Here is a 22,194-nt window from a genome sequence, read left to right as displayed (position 1 = left end):
TCCAGGCCTCTGAAAATTTAAGAAATCAATGAGAAGATAAAGATCCAGCAACGGAAACAGAGAAGAAGTGATATATGAGAAAGAAGAAAAAAAGAACAATTATTCCTGAAGCCAAGAATAGAGAATGTGGCAAGGGGGAAGAAATGCCAATGAATCTAATGTTAATAGGTCACAGAAGAGGAGGACTGAGAATTGATCATTGTAGGTAGAATATGAAGGTCACTGATGAACTTTACTGATGTAATTTTGGTGGAATGATGGTGTCTTAGTCCATCTGGGCTGCTGTAACAAAGTGTCGTAGACTGGGTAGCTTATAAACAACAGAAATTTATTTCTCACAATTTTGGAGGCTGGAAGTCAGAGATCAGCGCATCTGTACGGTTGGGTTCTGATTGAGGGCCATCCTTCAAGTCGCAAACTGCCAGCTTGTCGGTGTGTCCTCACATGGTGAAAAGGGCAGAGCAAAAGCAAGCTTTCCTGTCTCTTCTTCTGAGGGCCCTAATCCCGTTCGTGAGGGCTCCACAGTCAGAACGTAACTGCCTCCCAAAGGCCACACCCCCTAATACCATCAGGTATGGGGCTAGGGTTTCAACATAAGAATTTTGCAGGGACACAAATATTTAGTCTATAACAGATGGGAAGCTCAACTTGAATGGACTGGATTGATGAGAGAATAGGAAGTAAGGAAGTATAAGCGATGGGAATCAACTTTTTAGATGAGTTCTTCTGCAAGGGGGAGCAGAGAAAGGGGATGACAGCTGGAAAGTGGTATGTCAAGTTAAGAGAGGTTTGTTTTATAAAATGGAAGATACTAAGTTATGTTTGTCTATTGATGGGGAGGCTACATTGTATGCAATAGATCGTAAATCGATGGGGAGGCTACAGGAGAGAGGGAAAATGGGTTACGCAAGAAAGAGGGCAAGTGTTGGCTTTAGCTAGGAGCGTGAACAGTTCATCCATGCCAACAAGAAAGAAATAGAGTATACGGGCCCATCCGGATGGAGGCAGACAGCCAGACGTGGTTTGGGAGTTCGTTCAAACTCTTTTCTAATTATTTCAAACTTCTCAGTGAATTAAGAAGGTTAATGAGCTTACAGTAAGGAGGGTGGAAGGCTATTGGAAGTTCAAGGGGAGAAGGTATGAGTAATCACTTTGCAAAGTGGGAGAGGGAACTGTCGGATGACTAACAGACAACCATGGGAATTATCATATAAACAAAAGCAGGAGTTAACATGTTAGAAAAGAGAAAAGCACTAAAGTCTACAAATACATCTCTAAAACTTGGTTCTCTGGAAAGATCAACACAATACGCAAACTTCCGATAAAACCAATATAGAACAAAATAGGAAGAGAGAAAACATACATATATGATATTGGAAATCAAGAAAGGGTACAACTACAGGGTTAGAGAAGATTCGAAATATTATATACAGAATTTAAAGCTAATACATAAAAACTCTCCACATAATGAATCATTTTCCAGGGAAATACATATTATCACAAGTATATCAAAGAAGTAGAAAATTGGAATAGGACATTAATCACAGAAAAAGTTTTGAAAATGATCAAAGAGCTACCAGCAAAAACAGCACTGACCTTAGAAGACGTTAAAGGTAAGTTCCTTCAAACTCCGAGATATAAACAGTTGTCATATAGCTTAACTTTTCAGAGTATGGAAAACAATGGCGTACTTTTCCATTTCATTTTACGAGACTAGTGTCACCACAAGCCTCAAAGGAGCAGGTAGCATAAAAACTGTAAGACCAATTCACGTGGGAGCATAAAATGGCAAAAATATGGTTTGCCTCGACCCCTTTCATTAATATTTATGTGACCTGAAGAATAGGACATTCTAATTTCTCTTCTTCCGTCTGATGGCTGAATCTAGATGACGCAGAGGTCCTATGGAAAAGTGGAGTCAAAACATGGAAGCGACCTAGATTCCCGAGTCATTGTGTGGAAGATCGCTCTGCCAAACACCAACAGCAACATTGGACTGACACACGAGTGAAAAATAAGTTTCTGTTGATTTTGGTCAATGGGACTTTGGGGTTTATTTATCCCAGCAATTAACGCTATCCAAATTAACACGTGAAATTAATCAAGTGGTCGCCCTGAGCTTCCGTTTTCTCATCTCCAATATGATCATCAAAAAACTTTAGGTGGAAAAAGAAACTCTTTCCACCCACCTCATTGGTTCCTATGTGCCCACTCAGGGAATCGAGAGTTAGTAAGGACTGTAGATTAGGCTATATACGCCAGTGAGATGGGTCATTAGGAATCTATTTCATAGAAATCCCCTCACCAGAGCATAATATGTAAACGAAGATATTTATCACAGTGTTTATGTAGTGGCAAAAAAAAATAAAAAGAGAAAGGAAGAGGAAAAAGAAGAAGAATGGGGAGAGGTAGAGGAGGGAAGGGAAAAAAAGGAGGAAAGAAGAAAGGAAGAAGGAAGGAAGGGAGGGAGGGACACTCCCAAGTTCATTTTATAAGGCCAGCATTACCCTGACACCAAAGCCTTACAAGCACAATAAAAGAAAAGAATATTCCAGGCCAATATTCCTTATAAACATAGATGCAAAAGTTCTCGGCAAAATGTTAACAAATCCAATTCGACAGCATTTTAAAAGAATCATAGACCACAATTAAGTGGGATTTGTCACTGGGATGCAAAAACTGTGTCGACAGACACAAATCACTAAAAAATGATACATTAACAATCTGAAGGATAGAAATCATATGGTCATTTCAATAGATGTAGAAAAAGCATCTGACAAAGTCCAATACCCTTCCACTCCAACAGTTCTCAGCAAATCAGGTATAGATGGAATGCACCTCAATATAATAAAGGCCACATATGACAAGCCCACAGCTGACATCATACTCAGTAGCAAAAAGCTAAAAGTATTTCCTCTACAATCAGGAATAATTTCTTGCCACTTCTATTAAACATAGTACTGGTAATCCTAGACGGAACAGTTAGAAAAGAAAAAGACTTAAAAGACATTCAGCTTGGAAAGGAGGAAGTAAACTTAACCGCACTGACATGATTTTAAGTATAAGAAAATCCTAAACACTGCACTAAAAAACCATTAGAACTGGGGCACCTGGGTGGCTCAGTCAGTTAAGCGTCCTACTCTTTTTTTTTTGTTTAATTTTTTTAACGTTTATTTGTTTTTGAGACAGAGAGAGACGGAGCATGAACAGGGGAGGGGCAGAGAGAGAGGGAGACACAGAATCTGAAACAGGCTCCAGGCTCCGAGTGGTCAGCACAGAGCCCGACGCGGGGCTCGAACTCACAGACCGTGAGATCATGACCTGAGCCGAAGTCGGACGCTTAACCGACTGAGCCACCCAGGCGCCCCAAGCGTCCTACTCTTGATTCCAGGTCAGGTCATGATCTCAGTTCGTGCGTTCGAGCCCTGTGTTAGGCTCTGTGCTGACAGCATAGAATCTGCTTGGGATTCTCTCTCTCCCTGTCTGCCCCTCCCCTACTCATGCTCTCTGTCTCTCTCAAAATAAATACATAAACATTAAAAAACTGTTGGTACTGATAAATGAATTTAGCAAGGTTGCAGGATACAAAACCCACATCCAAAAATCAGTTGCATTACTATACAAGAACACTGAACTACCTGAAAAAGAAATCATGTAAACAATCCCATTTATAATAGCACCAAAAAGGATAAAATACTTAGGAATAAATTTAAATAAGGAGGTGAAAGATATGTACACTAAAAACTATAAAACACTGAAGAAAGAAATTTAAGACACAAATATAGTGGAAAAATATCCATGTTCATGAATTGTAAGAATTAGTATTATTAAAATGTCCATACCACCCAAAGTGATCTTCAGATCCAAGTAATAATCCTTATCAAAATTCCCCTGGCACTTTTCACAGAAATAGAAAGAATAATCCTAAAACTTGTACGGACCCAGAAAGACCTGAAATGGACAAAACAAACTTGAGAAAGAACAAAGCTGGAGGCATCACACTTCCTGTTTTCAAACTATACTACAAAGCTCTAGGAATCGCAACAGTATATTATTGGCATAAAAAAGGACGCATAGACCAGTTGGACAAAATAGCCCCCAAATAGAACCAGATAGATATGGTCAGCTATTTTTTGACAAAGGTACCCAGAGTACACAATAAGGAAAGGATAGTTTCTCCAAGAAATGGCGTTGGAAAACTGGATATTCACATGCAAAAGAATGAAACCGGACTCCTACCTAAAACTACTCACAAAAATCAACTCAAAATGAATTAAAGGCTTAAGCATAGGGGCTCCTGGGTGGCACAGTGGGTTAAGCCTCCAACTCTTGATTTCAGCTCAGTTCATGATCTCACGGTTCATGAGTTCATGATCTCCGGCTGTGTCCCAAGTCAGGTTCTGTCCTGACAGTGCGAAGCCTGCTTGGGATTCTCTCTCTCGCCCTCTCTCTCTGCCCTCCCCCTCTCCCATGCGCACGCTCTCTCTCAAAACAAATAAATAAACATGTTTAAAAAAGACTTCAGCTAGAAGAAAACATAAGGGAAAAACTCATTGACATTGGTCTTGGCAGTGATTTTTTTTTTTTTTTTGGATTTGCCTGTTGCACAGGCAACAGAAGTAAAAAGCAACACGTGGACCACATCGAACTAAAAAGCTTCTGCACGGCAAATGAAAGAGCCAGCAAAATGAAAAGGCAACCTACAGAATGAGAGAAAATTTGCAAACCGTATACCTGGCAAGGCGTTAATATTCAAAATCGACAGGAACTCTTACAGCTGCACAGTAAAGCAAACACACACACACACACACACACACACAACCCCCACAAAAAAATAAATCCAAAACCAAAGAAATATCCCCATTAAAAATGGGCAAAGGACGTGAATGGACATTTTTTCAAAGAGTGTGTATAAGTGGCCAACAGGTATATGAAAAGGGTCTCGATATCACTAATCATCAGAGAAATGCAAATCAAAGGCACAATGAGATATCACTTTACACCTGTTAGGATGTCTGTTGTCAGAAGGACGAGAGATAACAAATGCTGGTGAGGATGTGGAGAAAAGGGAGCTTTGTACAGTGCTGGTGAGAATGTAAATAGAACAGTAAGAGGAATAAGTTCTAAAGATCGACTGTACAGCGTGGTGATTTTTGTTAATAATACTGTATCGCATGCTCGAAGTTTGCCAAGAAGGTAGATCTTCCGTGTTCTAAAAATAAAAGATAACTGTGAAGTGACATTTGTGTTAATTAACCCGGTCCTGGGAATCATTCTGTTTTTAAGTTTATTTACTTATTTCGGAAGAGACAGAGAGAGTGCTGGGAGGGGGCAGAGAGGGAGGAAGAGAAAGAGAATCCCAAGCAGACTCCATGTTATCAGCGTGGAGCCTGATGTGGGGCTCGAACCCACCAGCCATGAGATCATGACCCGAGCCGAAATCAAGAGTCAGATGCCTAAACCGATCGAGCCACCCAAGCACCCCGGGAATCATTTCACTACGGATACATATACTGAATCTTCATGCTGTATACTTGAAACATATTGCAGACACCCGAGCCCTCTCTTTCTTTCTTTAAGATTTTACCTTTAAGTAGTGTCTACACCCAACGTGGGGCTCAAACTCACAGCCCCGAGATCAAGAGTCGCATTGCTCCACTGAGCCAAGCCAGGGGTCCTGAGATACCACAGACCCCTCTTAACGGGCTCAGTCCTGGTGATAATAGGGTGAAGGCAGGGTTTACAGGTTATTACTCCCCTCCGGAAACCAGAAGAAAGTCCACATTTCATTAAAAGTAGAACGATGTGCAACATGCTATCAAATGAGCTACCGTTACTCCTTGACGCCCTCTGCAACTCTCCCGGCGACGGAGGTCAGTTTTCTCTGACGGTTGATGCTAGATCCTGAGGACTGATGGGTGAGGGAGTCGAGACTGAGCTCACCCCCTTTGCCAAATGTGTCTTCCCTGGGGACCCGGGGCGCGAGGCAGACAACATTCCCGGCACGCCGCTGTCTCCTCCAAGTGGGAGGGTGCTGTGGCTGCGGCTCGGTTACCTTCTGCACATGACCTCTGCTCCCTGTCTTGTAGTCTGGGGGTGGGGGTGAAGGTGTGAACGTCCAGTGCTCTCTGCCCAAGCCGTTGTCATGACCTCTGCACCGATTACTAAGTGACTCCACGCCACACGTAGGAGAGGGTCTGGAGGCGATAACAAGTGACAGGAAAACATGAGAAGGGGTTAAGAGGGCAGTGTGGTTTTCGCCTTTGTTATCAGGGACAGATGATAACGGAGTTCTTGTCATTCTGGCCCGTAAAGGAGAAATGATACAACCACATCATCTCCTTCGTTACCATTGCTAATGGTGGAAAGAATTGATCTCGGCCAGCTCCTTCTTTGGTTAACTGTCACTTGCTATATATCCGTACGATGGAATGATATGCTGCCAGTAAAATCATATTTTTGGAGCATCCTTCATGACGACTGACAGTTTTATGATACAATCTCAACTGTGAGGAAAAGGACGCAAAACTTTATTCACGGGAGGATCCCGTGCAGAGGGAAAAGCATTTAAGGAACCATATAAAATGATGGGGTCTCTGTGATTGAATACGTTTTCTTTTGTTTTTTTCATGTCACTGTATTTTCCAAGGTTTCCATGCTCAACTTCCTCTGCTTTCGCAATTACACAAACAAAAACCATTATAGTTGAAATGTCAGTTCTTTCCTTGTTGAAACTACAGGGCTCGCTTCCAGGAACACGGGAAATTACACAAACGAAAGGTAAGAGAGGGAGGGTGGGGGAGTGGTTTCCTCATTTTGGGAGCTCAACTGGAATTAAGCTGACAGGTTTTATTTTAACTTCGTCTAATGGAGAAATGAGAGGAATAAAGGAAATGGAAGGACAAAGTATAGGGTTGGCTAGAAATTCCATTATAATAAAGAATTAGAATATGTGGGCATTGAAACAGCTAGCCAAGTTTATTAATTCTTTTTTTCTTTCTTTTTTAAACATTTTTTATGAATACAATTTATTGTCAAATTGGCTGACAGACAGTGTGTACAGGGTGCTCTTGCTTTTGGGGATAGATTCCCGTGATTCGTCACTTCCATACAACACCCAGTGCTCATCCCAACAGGTGCCCTCCTCCCTGCCCATCACCCACTTTCCCCTCTCCCCCAGCCCCCATCCACCCTTAGTTTGTTCTCTGTATTTAAGAGTCTCTTGTGGTTTGCCTCCCTCTCTGTATCTATTTTTTCCCCTTTCCCTTCCCCCATGGGGAGGTTTTTCAAGATCCACATACAAGTGAAATCATATGGTGTTTGTCTTTCTCTGACTTATTTCACTTAGCATAATACCTTCTAGTTCCATCCACATTGCTGCAAATGGCATGATTTCATTCTTTCTCAATGCCAAGTAGTATTCCATCGTATATATAAAACACAACTTCTTTACCCATTCATCAGTTGGACATTTAGGCTCTTTCCATACTTTGGCTATTGTTGAAAGTGCTGCTATACACATTGGGGTACAAGTGCCCCTGTGCATCAGCACTCCTGTATCCCTTGGGTACCTTCCTAGCAGTGCTATTGCTGGGTCATAGGGTAGATCTACTTTTGATTTTTTGAGGAACCTCCACACTGTTTTCCAGAGCGGCTGCACCAGTTTGCATTCCCACCAACAGTGCAAGAGGGTTCCCGTTTCTCCACATCCTCGCCAGCATCTATAGTCTCCCGATTTGATCATTTTAGCCACTCTGACCAGCGTAAGGTGTTATCTCAGTGTGGTTTTGATTTGTATTTCCCTGATGAGGAGTGACGTTGAGCTTCTTTTCATGTGTCTGTTGGCCATCTGGATGTCTTCTTTAGAAAAGTGTCTATTCATGTCTTCTGCCCATTTCTTCACTGGATTTTTTGTTTTTAAGGTGTGGAGTTTGGTGAGTTCCTTATAGATTTTGGATACTAGCCCTTTATCCAATATGTCATTTGCAAATATCTTTTCCCATTCCGTCGGTTGCCTTTCAGTTTTGTTGATTGTTTCCTTTGCAGTGCAAAAGCTTTTTATCTTGATGAGGTCCCAATAGTTCATTTTTGCCTTTAATTCCCTTGTCTTTGGAGATGTGTCGAGTAAGAAATTGCTGCAGCTGAAGTTTATTCATTCTTAAAAAAAAAAAAAGCAGAGGTGAGGACAGCAAAAAATTTCATGCTTTTTTTCTAAAACCAAGTGAGAGTGCCTTGGTAACCAGCTCAGTGCTCATAGTCAGTCTGTATCCTGTAACAAAACAAGAATAAATAGCAACAAACCGAACTGTGAACAAAACAAACTATGAAATGAAGAATATTTATTTCATTGGCTTATTGCCATATCTCCCTGAATCCCTTGTATACTTCGGTGTTTCCAGTGTTTAAACTTTGCATTTCAATGATCTCAGAGTAACAGTAATAACATAGTAGAAAAGGACTGCAAGGCTCCTTCGTAGTAAGTTCAGGGTTACTAAACACAAATGGTCATCTTCACAGAGTTCCTGTTTTCCTAACTGCAAATGCTGTCCTTGAAGTCTGCAGATAAGTCAACTTTGGAGGGATTCGTATGCATGCTCTTGAGTCTGCAAAATTTTAATAAGGAAAGAAAACAAAATGTTGATAATAAAGGTTCTGTCACCAACCGTCATTAGATTCCAGGGCATTTTGATATAATACTATTGTTAATTGAAACCCATTGGTGGAATCACCAAATTTTAGAGGCAGCGGTTATTTCGGAAACATAACACAGCCAACCACCTCACTTTACAGATTAGAACATTGGTGCTGAAGAGGTGTGAAGAGTGTGCTGTCATTGCACTTTGCTGCCTTTTCAGCTGGTCAACCATCCGGGAGTACGGATGCCTTTATTTGAAAGGTCATCAGAATCAAAATGAATCGACTCAATAGTTCAAATCCTCCAATGTTCCAGCTGACTCTGGGCTGCAAAATTTCTTCTCCAGCCTTCCTGACCGGGGGTCCAGAAACTACTGCCTATGAACAGGATGACAGGCTTAGAAGACTTCAGAAAGTAAAATACGTTGTTTGTGAGTGTGGACAAGTGGAGAGGTCGCCAGGCAAAAAAAAAGGGGGGGGGGATGTAATGCTTTTTAAAAATATTTCATGCAGCAAGTAAAAATAACAAAGCACAAAGAGTTAAGTTTCATTTATCTTAAAAATGATTTTCCAGGTGATGATGGATGGATAAGAAACCACAGTATTCATTATGCTCTTTTTTTTAAACATTTATTTATTTTTGAGAGACAGAGAGAGGCAGAGTATGAGCAGGGGAGGGGTAGAGAGAGAAGGAGACAGAATGCGAAGCAGGCTGCAGGCTCTGAGCTGTCAGCACAGAGCCCGACGCGGGGCTCGAACTCACAATCTGCGAGATCATGAGCTGAGCCGAAGTCGGACGCTCAACCGACTGAGCCACCCAGGCGCCCCGGTAGTCATTATTCTTTTCTAATTTCATAACACATAATACTTCTCTCCCTCTTTGACCCTCATGCTCTCTGCTAATGGACTTAGTATTGCTTTCATGTTACTATAGTTTGATTAATCTGCTATGTATACTTTTCTATTTACTTTGAGAGTAAATGGTCATGATCATTAGCTTTGTGCTTCTTTTACTTTGGTCACTGTGCTCAGTAACTGACAATCTCGGTTGCAAGGGGAAACAAAATAACCATATAAAGTTTGCTCTTTTGACCGACAAATAAACAACCCCCAGATGATCCCTGTAAATCCAATTAAAGTTCAAATACTGAGCCTTTGGTTGAACACAGAATTTCTAATAAAATTACAAGGGGTTATTCCAGTCCCTAATGCTATTTTAAAGCTTCTAACTTGACGTATTGAAGTGGTATTAGCTGCATTCATCGAACATGTGATAGCAAATATGATACTTCAGAACACTATGCAAATATAATTCCACTTTTTGTTACCTACTCAGCCCTGTAAATGAGGCACATGTTTAAGGACCAGCCAATCTACTAATTTTTACAGGATTTCCGTTTGAAAGCTGTGTTTGTAATATATTCTTTCATTTATTCTTGAGATATTATTGAGTCCCTGATACGAGTCTGGCACTTTTAGGCTCTGAGTCACTCTGCTTTCATTGAGTTTACATTCTAGGGGGATGGGGGGCAGATAGAAAAAAAATGAGTAAATAAACAAGATGAATTTAGCTAGCCAGGAGTACTAGGAAGAAAAGAAATTAGAGGAAGTGTGATAGAAGATGACCAAAGGAGGGGAGCTAATTTAGACTGGGTGGTTAGGAATACCCTCAGTGAGGGTATGTGAGCCAACATGTGATTGACAGAAGATCAAGGATTGAGAGACACGTAAGGTGAGATTGAATATGGTGAGGGAGCAAGTTATACGAAGGTCAAATGGAACGATGGTCTAGGGAATAGGGCAAATACCCTTAGCTGAGAATGGAATTGACATGGCCAAGGATTAGAAAAGAAATCCACTGTGGCTGGACCATAGCAAGTGACCGAGCGTGTTAACGGTGGAAGAAAAGAGGGCACTGATACTGAGCCATTGGGTACTTCAACATTAAGAAGTAGAGCTCAAGAGGAGGGTACAGAAAAGGGAACTGAGAATGAATGGCCAGAGAGCTGGGGGAAAAAATCAGTTTAATATCACGGGAGCCAAGATTTAAAAATGGAGGGCGTGGGTGGCCAAACCAGCGTCAGGGAAATGGTAGCAGTTGGAGGCAGGATTAGAAAGGGTGAAGAGAGGGTGAAGAGAGAAGGGAAAGGGTGAAGAGAGAAGAGCAGGTGATGAAATGGTGACCGAGAGTATAGACAACATTTTAGACAAGTTCTTCTGTGCAGAGTGGCAAAGAGACGGAACGCTGGCTGGAAGGCAAGCAAAGGGTCCAGGTCAAGAGAGGTTTGGTTATTTTTTTAAGATGTGAGTTATTTGAGCATGTATCACGGTTTGTTTATCCATTAACATGTTGAGAAATATCTAGGTTGTTTCCAGTTCCTGGATGTTAAAAGTAAAGCTGCCATAAACACTTGTGTACACGTTTTTCTGTGAAGGTATTTTTTAACGGATCAGTGCACGGGATTGCAATCGCTGGGTCATTGGGTAGGTGCATGTTTTGTTTTTCAAGACACTGACAACCTGGGGCGCCTGGGTGGCTCAGTCAGTTAAGCGACCGACTTTGGCTCAGGTCATGATCTTGCGATTTGTGGGTTTGAGCCCTGCATCGGGCTCTGTGCTGATAGCTCAGAGCCTGGAGTCTGCTTTGGATTCTGTGTCTCCCTCTCTCTCTGCCCCTCCCCTGCTCGCTCTCTGTCTCTCTCTCTCTCTCTCTCAAAACAAAAAAATATATATAAAATATATAAATATAAATATAAATGTATTTATATATATTTAAAATATATATATTACATACATATATTACACATATATACATATATATGTTACACATGTATATATATTACATATACATATATATATTACATACATTACATTTATATATATAAAACTGGCAACCTGTTTTCCAGATATCTACTTCACATCCCACCAGCAATGTATGAGTGACCCAGTTTCTCCATAGTCTCCATATCCTCACCAACAATTGGTTTTGTCACTCTTTAAAATTTTAGCCATGCTGAGAAGTGTATAATGATAATTCATTGTGGTTTTAATTTGCATTTTCCTAAATTGCTAATGATGTTGAACATCTTTTCATGTGCTTGTACACAATCTGTATATCCTCTTTGGCGAAATATTCTCTCATGCGTTTTGCCCATTTTTTAATTGGCTTGCTTGTTTCTCTTCTGCTGAGTTTTGAGAAATCTTTATATATTCTAGACACTAGTCTCTTATCAGATATATGGCTTGCAGATATTTTCTCCCACTTGCTAGCTTGTCTTTTCATCATCTTAACACTATTTCACAGAGCAAAGGTTTTAAATTTTGATGAGGTCCAGTGTTTATCAATCTTTCTTTTTAATAGATAATGCTCTTGGTTTCAAGTCTAAGAATTTTTTTTTTTTTTGCATAGCCCTAGGTCCCGAAAAGTTTCTCCTATGTTGTTCCATAAAAGTTTTGTGATTTTACATTTTGTATTTAAGAACACGATCCATTTTGAGTTAATTTTTGTATAAGATACAAGGTTTAGATAAAGGTCATTTTTTTGCTTATGGATTTCCAATATAAGACATATTTAAATTAAAATATATAATTTATAATCCAAGTAGAAAAAGTATTGATTTTTTTTTTACGTCCTCCATCAATTTTGATATTTTCCTATTGTAAATGTGAGATATTCCTAGAAAAGTCATTTCACATAGCAGTATAAAACAGGGATAAATATTTTCGTAACAACATTAGTGATTTTTCTTTCTACTGTCTCCAGCATGGGACTACCTAGATTAAGCAACAGGAGAGATACATTTTAACTTCAAAAATGTGTGATGGGTGAAAATGTGAGAGTTTCTAATTAGAAGCTAGAGTTTCTAAATTTATTTTCTTTATTTTGAGAGAGAGAGAGAGCATGAGTGGGGGAGAGGGGCAGAGGGAGAGACTGAGAATCTTAAGCAGGCTCCACGGTCAGCACAGAGCCCAACACAGGGCTCCATCCCAGGATCCTGGGATCATAACCTGAGCCGAAATCAAGGGTCAGATGCTCAATTGCCTGAGCCACCCAGGCGCCCCTCTAAATTTAATTTTAAGAGAAAAAAATAGCTTCCTCATTTGGCTGCCTTGATCTACACAGGTAAAATGAACAAGGCCATCAGTATAGGCATTCAACCTATTTTTTCGGAATGAATGACACTGTGGTTTTCCCTCAAATTGCCAAGAAAATTACCTTCACTTGCGCTCAATGTCACAGGCACTGTGGTCACAGCTTCCTAAACCGTGTCCCTGAGTCCAGTCTCCTATACACTGAATTCATAATATACCAGCTCAATCTTCTTTAAAACCCTTTTTGTCATCTTTCTTTCTGTTCCCTTCCCTTAGAGTGAACAGCTCCTCATTTACTAAAACATAGCCCAGACTTCTTACCTTGGCCTTGCGGGTTCCCCCCACCCTGGCCTCTAAAGTTCCCTTCCACATAAACTCGTCTGATTCCATCTCGGAACCATCCATGAACTGCCCACAACCACTCTTCCTCACGCTATCCTCTTACAGCTGACATTCATTCTATCTGCGGAACAGACTCCCGGTTTTCCTGGTCAGTGAAAATGTGAACCCCTCCGATCAACCTACCCTCATCACGCTGGCTCACATCTTCCGAGGGCTTCCTCTGTCATCCGGGATAAAACACAAGAGCCTCACCGTGGCCCGGGAGACGCCACCTGATCTGGTCGGTGTTGCCTCTCTGACCTTCTCTCTTATGACACTTCTCTGCTCCTTGTGGTGCTTCTTCCGTCTTTAAGCCAACAGTGTCGCACTTCCAATCTCTTCAAATCTCCCTGACCCACTCTTCTGTCTCCCTCTGTCACTTACAAGGATCCTTTTGATGATGTGGAGGCCATCTGGGTAACCCAGAATAAGGTGCCTGACCTCAAGATTCTTTTTTTTAATGTTTATTTATTTTTGAGAGATAGGGCATGAGTTGGGGGAGCAGTAGAGAGAGAGGGAGACCCAGAATCCGAAGCAGGCTCCAGGCTCCGAGCTGGCAGCACAGAGCCCGACGCGGGGCTTGAACTCACCAACCGTGAGGTCATGACCTGAGGCAAAGTCGGATGCCCAACCAAATGGGCCACCCAGGAGCCCCCTTACCTCAAAAGTCTTAACTTCATCACATCTGCAAAGTCCCTTTTGCCTTATGAAGTATCACACCCGCAGGTTGCAGTGATTAAGACATACACATCTCTAGGGGCCATTATTCTGCAAATCACATCTCCCACATCTGCATGTATTGGTTCCTTGTTTCATTCAAGTTTCTCATCAAATGTCACCTAGTCATCAATGCCTCCTCTGAGTGCAATATTTAGAATACCATACCTTCCTTTCTCTGTATAGTCTCTCCTCCTTAGTTTCCTTTCCTTATTAACACTTATCACCACTTGACATATAATTTTGTTTTCGTTTATTGTTAGTCTGTCTCATATAAAATACAAGCTCTGTGAGGGGCGCCCGGGTGGCTCAGTCGGTTGAGCGTCCGACTTCGGCTTGGGTCATGATCTCACGGTTTGTGAGTTCGAGCCCCGCGTTGGCCCTGTGCTGACAGTTCGGAGCCTGGAGCCTACCTCGGATTCTGTGTCTCCCTCTCTGCCCCTTCCCCGTTTCTCTCTCTCAAAAATAAACATTAAAAAAAATTTAAAACACAGGGCTTGGAGCCGGGTGCTGTAGAGGAGTGTGATATCGGGGGGAAGACCCAGGAGGAGAAGGAGGAGAGCTCTCTCATGGGATTGGCAGTCTTCCTTTCCCTCGGGCCTCAGAGGCCGGAAATTTTCAACCAAATGACCTCTGAGAATATCAAACTTCAGTCAGATCCTAAGCAGAGGTCAGAATTCAAAGGAGTTGAAACCCTAGAGAACAATACTGGGAATAATGTCTCAAGACTGAGAACCAAGACTGCAGTGGCAGAAGTCCTGTGGGGAAGGCTGACCATAAAGAAGGAATGGAGAGAACCAGGTGTGTGCTCTCACAACAGAGCCAGCTAGTGGGGAGGTGGCGAGAAACAGGGCTAGCTGCCCTTGTGTATCAGATCATGTGAGAGATAGGAGGCTTATTTCCATGTGTCCTGGTTAAAGGGGAGCCAGTCATAAAGGCCACCCGCTTTCTTAGGTACATGCATGCTGCTCTTTCCGAAACCTCAACAGCATAGGCGTATCTTTGCGGGTGAATCTTTCAAATCCATTTTCAGGCATTTAAGGCTTCTACTCCTGACTGTACGAAGTGGAGAAATGTCTGGGGTCAGGCCTGGGTAGAGACTGACGGCTCTAGGCCATCCTACGATCAAACACTGATCACTTCTATTAACATACACCCCAAGAAACATGGTAATGGCATTCAAAAAAGCAGCATAAAAGCAAGATCCAAATAAATGCCTACTTTCGACTTAAGGGTGTTTTGCATTTGCAAAATACCCAAATAATTAAATAGAGACAGTGGAGGGACTCCATAGGCCTCAAACGGCTCCTCCGGTTTGTCCCTGAGAAGCCTCATGTTGCTAATGCTTTTGCTCTAACAGTGCTAAAAATAACAGCACAATCCATTTCAAGAGTGGGGAAGAAAAAAACGAGGAAGATTAACCAGATGATGTGTCAGCGATGACCGAAAAGAACCCAGACGAATCATTTGGAGCTGTCACGGCCGAGAGACAGGTCCTCGGAGGTCTTGGCCTGTTTCATAAAGGCCTCTAACATCTATGTCTATCTGCACACATAGTTTGGTGTTGTGAAGTCAACTTGACGTGCTGCTGAATCAAGTTATTGAAAAGAGACAAAACTGTAATTTGTTTACCAGAGTGTGGCTATAAAATCCTCAAGCCCCTCCACCTACAGCCCCACGTCAACAACTGCCTGTTCCGCTCAATTTTCTCTTTTCAACTAGTGGGCCGTCTTACTATGAATCCTGTGCAAACAAATGCCACAGTTCACTCTTCTCCCTGGAGTAATGCGCTCACTCAGTGAGTTTTTGAGTGTTGAGTAAGTGCTGGGTAGTCCTCTGAGCCCCGGGATACGTACATATATGAACAAAGTCCTTACCCTCAAGGAATGTAGAATCCGGCTCCCAATGGCTTCCCTCCCAATTTGGATTCCAGTGCTGAGGAGAGTGAAATCAGTCCCCGCTCCTTTATCTTCCCCAGCCTTGTATGCACACATCCTCGGTGCCATTTAGCGTACCAAACCGAGGTGCCGGTTAACCGGGAGTACCCCATTAGGCTGTGAGCAACTTGGGAGAAGCCGGGGTGCTGACTGAGGAGAATCCTTCAGCTGAGAGCCTCTGTGCAGAGGTACCCATGTGCCCATGTGTCTGCACTCACTCATGGAGCATCTAAGCCAGGAGGGCAGGAGCCTTATCTTGCTCATGGCCGTATCTCCAGGGCCTAGGCCGGGGCCTGGAATTATTCCAGGCCCTCAATCAATATCTGTCGAATTAATAAATTGACAAACGAAACTGGTCTTTCTGATTTCTAGATGCAGGTTCTTGGCACTGCGTCTCACTAGTTTGGGCCGTAAAAGCACCGTGTTCTTGCTCATTCCACAGGGCGTGTGGCAAAGGTCCCGAAAGGGAGGATGCTGCTGTATCTTCTGCCAGAGTCTCGGCACCAGTGTGGTTTGTAAAGTGGACTGTGTGTTGGCATGCTGTCTGCCGATGTCTGTGACCCTGACCGATTCGCAGCCTTGTAGCCGGCACCCGGAAGGAGAGGGCTTCAAGCCCCTAAGCCCTACTCGTGACGAGGGTCCTTGGCCATTTTTCCTTGATTTTGCTTTATTTCCTGACCTGTTCCTCCTTTCCCCTGGCTTCTTCTTTCTTGCATCACTTCTCATTTTGGACCCTGCAATTGCTTCTCCAGCTTTGAAACTCCTATGACTGTGCTGAAATGGCCTCGTGGTCAATCTGGTTTTTTTTGGCTACCGGCAGTAACTACATTTCTTGACAAGGCGATCAAATGCCATAATCCTCTCAGAGTTGGCTCCCATGGCTGGCATCCACTCATGTTGGCTTAATCCGGTCCCCCGGAGGAGGAATCAGACACAACAGGCATTCAATAAGTGTGTGTTCACTTGAACTCCCTCATAACAGTGGATGTAAAATGGGATCGCTTTCGGGCTCACGGCAATCCCATCAGTGACCATGCCTGTGTTCTCCTCCTCTCATGACCTGAGCTGAAGGCAGACTCTTAACCGACGGAGCCACCCAGGTGCACGTCTCCCCCCTTCCTTTGGAGGAATCGTCTTTTGCCCCCAAACACACTGTGTAAATGGAATCTACTATTTTCTTCTATCACACACCTCCCTGGCCATAATTCGTGATCAAAGAAGAGAGAGGATGAGCAACCCCTAACAAAGCATGTGACCTAGAATTAACCTTAATTCTCATATGATGAATATCCTTGGAAGACTCAGAAAATGGGAGCAGAATCTAGAACCATGAGATCGGTCCATCAAATAATTCCTTCTCCCGTCAAAAAATGAGTCAACAAAGGAATGTCTTCAACTCATTTTGCTATCGCTGTCCATCAGGGTGAAGTATACTTTCGCTTTCTCCCTTTATTGAGTGGGAGTTTTTATTGCTATTTTCTTCTGCTTTTGTTCCACTGTTACACAGGCATTGTTCTGCGGGTGAATACATGTGTCATTTGGCCGTAGCATATATGACTATAAGGAACCACATTCGAACTTGGGTTGTCTCTTGTGATGGAGACCCGGGAACATGTCTGCTTGCATGTGGGAAAATCGCATTATCCTTGGCGCTAATGATAATGGGAGGAGGGGTGTTTTTACAAGCATACTATAGGAAGAAGGGGCATGTGTGCTAGGCAGTCAAGGGACAAGATAAAGTTTTCACAAGTTGACATGGCCATGTGGCTCCCAGTGATGCTCTTAATTGTGACATCTCTGCTTTCACCGCTTCCTCGCAGAACCTACTTGTTTGTGCAGCCTGAACTTCTGTCTTTGGTTCGGATGAGCGTTTCTGCATCCTCACGCGCCCTTCCTAAGCCAGCCACAGGGGTCACTTGTCAGTTTGGGGAGAGGGCACGTGTCTCAAAGTCGTCCAATCAGATGCTTTTCCCTGAGATCTTTCATACTCGTCTGGCAGTCATAACACCTAGCTTCCTAGGGCAGGGCGTGAAGCCTCAGGAGCGGAAGTGAGAGATGGAGAAAAATGGGAGGAGAGAAAGGGAGAAAGAGAGAAGAGAGAGTGGCAGTTTCAGACAGCGGTCAAGCCCCTGCTTCTAGTTCCAGAGAGTGTTGGTTATTGCCTTCTGGAAGCTCGGTTCATTTCTTCATTTTTATGACCACGCCACCGCCTTCTAAAACATATTCCCTTTACCTAGGCTACTTTAAATTAGGTTTCTCTTGCCCGACGACCAGAACCAGCCACAGCAATATGCTAGTTTGTAATGCATTCTTTGGTGATGAAGTTAAAAATCAAAAGTTAAAATAATTAACAGAACAAAATTAATAGAATACTTCTGAGTGCATCGCAGGAAGTGTCAGTTTGACACTTTTCTGTTGTGTGTGTGTGTGTGTGTGTGTGTGTATGTCTGTGTTGCACACACAGACTAGATCACTAAGAATATCCTGCTCAAAAACGGTTAAAAGCCATGACACAAAAGCATTTGAATCTGTGACTCAGTGGGGCCACTTTAAGAGTGTAAGAAGTCAGTCTAGATCATTTTGTGTTGGATGAGCAACCCAGGTATGTGGGAGGTGAAAAAAGCCTCGAGAAAGGCTGAGTCACTAAAGAAACTTCTCTGTACTTGAAGCGAAACCGTCTTCCCCAAAGGGGCGGTCTGTGGAATAATTCATGCTTATGAATTTGGTAAGGCCTGCAAAGCAAAAGGCCAGAAAGAAGTTCCTTTCGGTAGCTGCAGCCTCGCAAGCTGCGAGAGTCCCAATTACCCAGGTGACCGGCTTCGTGTGAAATCTCCATATTATGCAAAATATGAGGAGGGATCAGAAGAAGCTAAGAGAATCGAGGCAGTGATGAGCGCACAATCCTAGCAGGATAATGGGTGTGCAGCAAGACTCGTTTCGAAAACTAAAGCAAAATATCAGGATGACTTAGTTATGAATGGACACCTCCGCTAATTTCCATCAGCGCTGCTGGAGTGTCGGGAGCCTCCAGTTTGTGGAATCCTGCTCCAAAGGGAGGGATTCAGTCCCTACATACAGCTGCCATGAGATAACAGACTTATTACTGAAGCGGATAACGCCGGCTGAGTGACAGAGTTGCTCTGGGGGAGGGGAGAGGGGAGAGGAAATGAATCCGTATCAGGCTGAGGCTGATGTACGGATACAGGGAGCCTTGTCTCACCTGGACGACGAAGTAATTCCTGGCACCGATCCGATTATCTGGAGGGAAAATGCAATCTTCTTAACAGAAACTAGAACGGCGGGAGGGGTATGTTTGAGGGCGGGGGCCAAGTCTTGGAGAGCAGTACTGCCCCGTGGAATTCCCTATGATGACAGATCAGTTCTGTGCTGTCCTGTACGGTCGCCACTAGCCACGTTTGACTATTGAACCCTTGAAATTAGCCTAGCGAGCCCGAGGAGTGTCTGGGTGTTTAGAAGCAGCTACCTGGTGGTGGGTCTGAACCCTCCGCCTGGAAGCGGGGTGGGGGTAGGTGGAATGCACACGGCGGAGGGAAATGAGGCCGCTGCAACAGAAAACAAAACTCGCCTCTGTTAGGTGTAGCTTACTTCCTGCACACTCCCGGTCCTTGAATTATCACCTATACTGGCGGGAGGAGGGGGTCCTTGGCAAAATCGAAATAAGAGTATTTTAGGCGCGCCTGGGTGGCTCAGTTGGTTGAGGTCGGGCTTCGGCTCGGGTCATGATCTCACGGGTTCATGGGTTCGAGTCCCGCGTCGGGCTCTGGGCCGACAGCTCGAAGCCTGGAGCCTGCTTCGGATTCTGAGTCTCCCTCTCTCTCTGCCCCTCCCCCGTTCATGCTCTGTCTCTCTCTGTCTCAAAAATAAATAAATGTTAAAAAAATAAATAAATAGACATAGCTTCTCACTGGAGTCCAATTCATATAATATTGGACCCGTTGACCGATTCTAAACAAGTTGTTATGTTTTGTACGAAAAAAAATGGTGTCATTATCCTCCCACAAGTCACGTCTGTGAAAAACTCAGAAACATCTTGTTTTTTTTTTGCTTTGTAAAATTTGGAAGATTTTTTAAAAAGCATTATACACGCTTTACTTGGCCATTATGGAAAACTGATAAGATGCGAGTAATCAAAAGGACGAAAAAATCATTATTGATCCTGCCATGGAAACTCCGGTTGAATTTTGTGATATATGCCTCCAGAGAAGTTTTTGTCCTATATGACTAATAACGTCCTTTCTACATGCATGTGCACCTACATGTGTATTACAGTGAGATCAGCGGGGCGCTGGGGTGTCTCAGTTGGTTACGTGTCTGACTCTTGGTTTTGACTCAGGCCGGTCATGAGCTCACGTTTTGTGAGATGGAGCCCTGCATCAGGCTCCACGCTAACAGCCAGGAGCCTGCTTGGGATTCTGTCTCCCTTTCTCCCTTCCCGTCCCCCAGTTGTGCTGTCTCGTTCTCAAAATAAACAAACCTCAACAAAAATAATAAAATAAAATAAAATAAAATAAAATAAAATCTGCTATTCTCTTTCCATGCAAGTAGATATAAACTTTTGTTTCAAAATATACAAATTTGCATACAATTTGTCATTTTTTAAAGTGGCATAATATTTCATTGTGTGGATAAGTCAGGATCAATTTTGCCATTCTCGTGTTGTACATTTACGTTCACTTTTTCACCCACCATCATAAATAGCACTCTGTACAACATTATCGCATCCATGTATACAAGCGTTTCCTTTAAAGTATTCCTTTGAGGGGCGCCTGGGTGGCTCAGTCGGTTAAGCGGCCGACTTCGGCTCAGATCATGATCTCGCGGTCCGTGAGTTCAAGCCCCGCGTCAGGCTCTTTGCTGACAGCTCAGAGCCTGGAGCCTGTTTCCGATTCTGTGTCTCCCTCTCTCTGACCCTCCCCCGTTCATGCTCTGTCTCTCTCTGTCTCAAAAATAAATAAACGTTAAAAAAAAATAAAAAATAAATAAATAAAGTATTCCTTTGAGTGGATACTTAGGTTTGATAGGTAATGAAAGAAAATATGATGATCCCTGTCTTTAACATCAATAATGATAATAGCTGAGATTATTGAGCACTTCCTATGTGCTCAATATTATTTTAACTGCTATCTGAATTTACTCCTGGTGCACTCCTGTTCCTTGACTTCCCACCTATATTTGGGGACATCCTTGAAAACATAAATAATTCTAATAAGTGCTACTATTATACCCATTTTCCGTACGGTAAAACTGAGGCACAAAATAATTTATTCGCTTGCCCACTATCACTTAAGTAGTGAGGAGGAATCTGGATTTAAATTAAAGCAGTTTGACTCTAGTTTTTGCCTTCAACCAGAATCTCTACTATGCTTCCTCTCCATAAGTTTTGCTTTGGGTGCTCACATTAGAAATCCCGTTCACTGTTATTTCTCATATACAGGGCTGTGTCTCGGGCTTTTGCTACTCTTAGCGCATTGGAAAATATGGCGCCATTCAAATATCAAAAGGTTCCTGATAGACGAAAGGAACTGTTTGGTTTCGGGTAACCTCAATTTCACAGGCTGAAAACACATAACACAAAACACATAACATAACACAGTAGCCGGTATTTCTCTCCTATTTCTATGCTAGTGCTCATTTCGTTGTGCCTCATGTTATAATTTCACATATCCCATTCATTTTCTGTTCTATAGGGCCTGGAATAATGTGTTTGAAACTCCGGAGAGATGCAAAGACGTGATCGTATGACCCTATCTTGGCTGTAAAGTGCCTTCATAGATCCCGTAGCTTCAACACATAAAGAAGCCACCTCCGTCTGTGATGTTGTGATACAAGAAGAAAGAAATATTTAGGGTTTGTTCCTGGTTTCTGGCACACAGCCCCTAAAAACTCTTGTAATTTCCTGAGTGATGGATGTGATAGGGGCATTGGCTCTTATAATATTTGGTCTTAGGCCCAGCTCCTGACACAAGAGCTTTGAAGACCTTTGGAATCTCTGGAGTGATAAGTGTCTTTTCTGTGTGCTCATGGGATGGCTGGTAGCTGAAGGCCCCCAGGTAGCATCAACATCAGGCTGTGCTTGGCAGAAAGACCAAGGCCTGATGGGACGGTTAGAACTCTCAGCCCCACCCACCAACCTCCAGTGGGGGAGAAGGGCTAGAAATTAAGTTAATCACCAATGGTTAATGCTTTTCAATCACGTCCATGTACTAGAAAACTCCACTGAAAACAAACGATGAGGCTCAGAGAGCTTTTGGCTTGGCGAACAAACACGCTGAGGTGCCAGGAGGGTGGTGCACACAGAGAGGGCCTCGGTTATCTGCGTCCTTTGCTCCCCTGCCTTGCTCTATACATCTCTTCCATTTAACTGTTCCTGAGTTGCATCCTTTTTTCAACAGTAAATGAACTGTTTTCCTGA

The sequence above is a fragment of the Acinonyx jubatus genome, chromosome X (assembly GCF_027475565.1).
Source record: "Acinonyx jubatus isolate Ajub_Pintada_27869175 chromosome X, VMU_Ajub_asm_v1.0, whole genome shotgun sequence".
In the NCBI taxonomy this organism is placed as follows: domain Eukaryota; kingdom Metazoa; phylum Chordata; class Mammalia; order Carnivora; family Felidae; genus Acinonyx; species Acinonyx jubatus.
Note: the sequence above shows the minus strand (reverse complement) of the source record.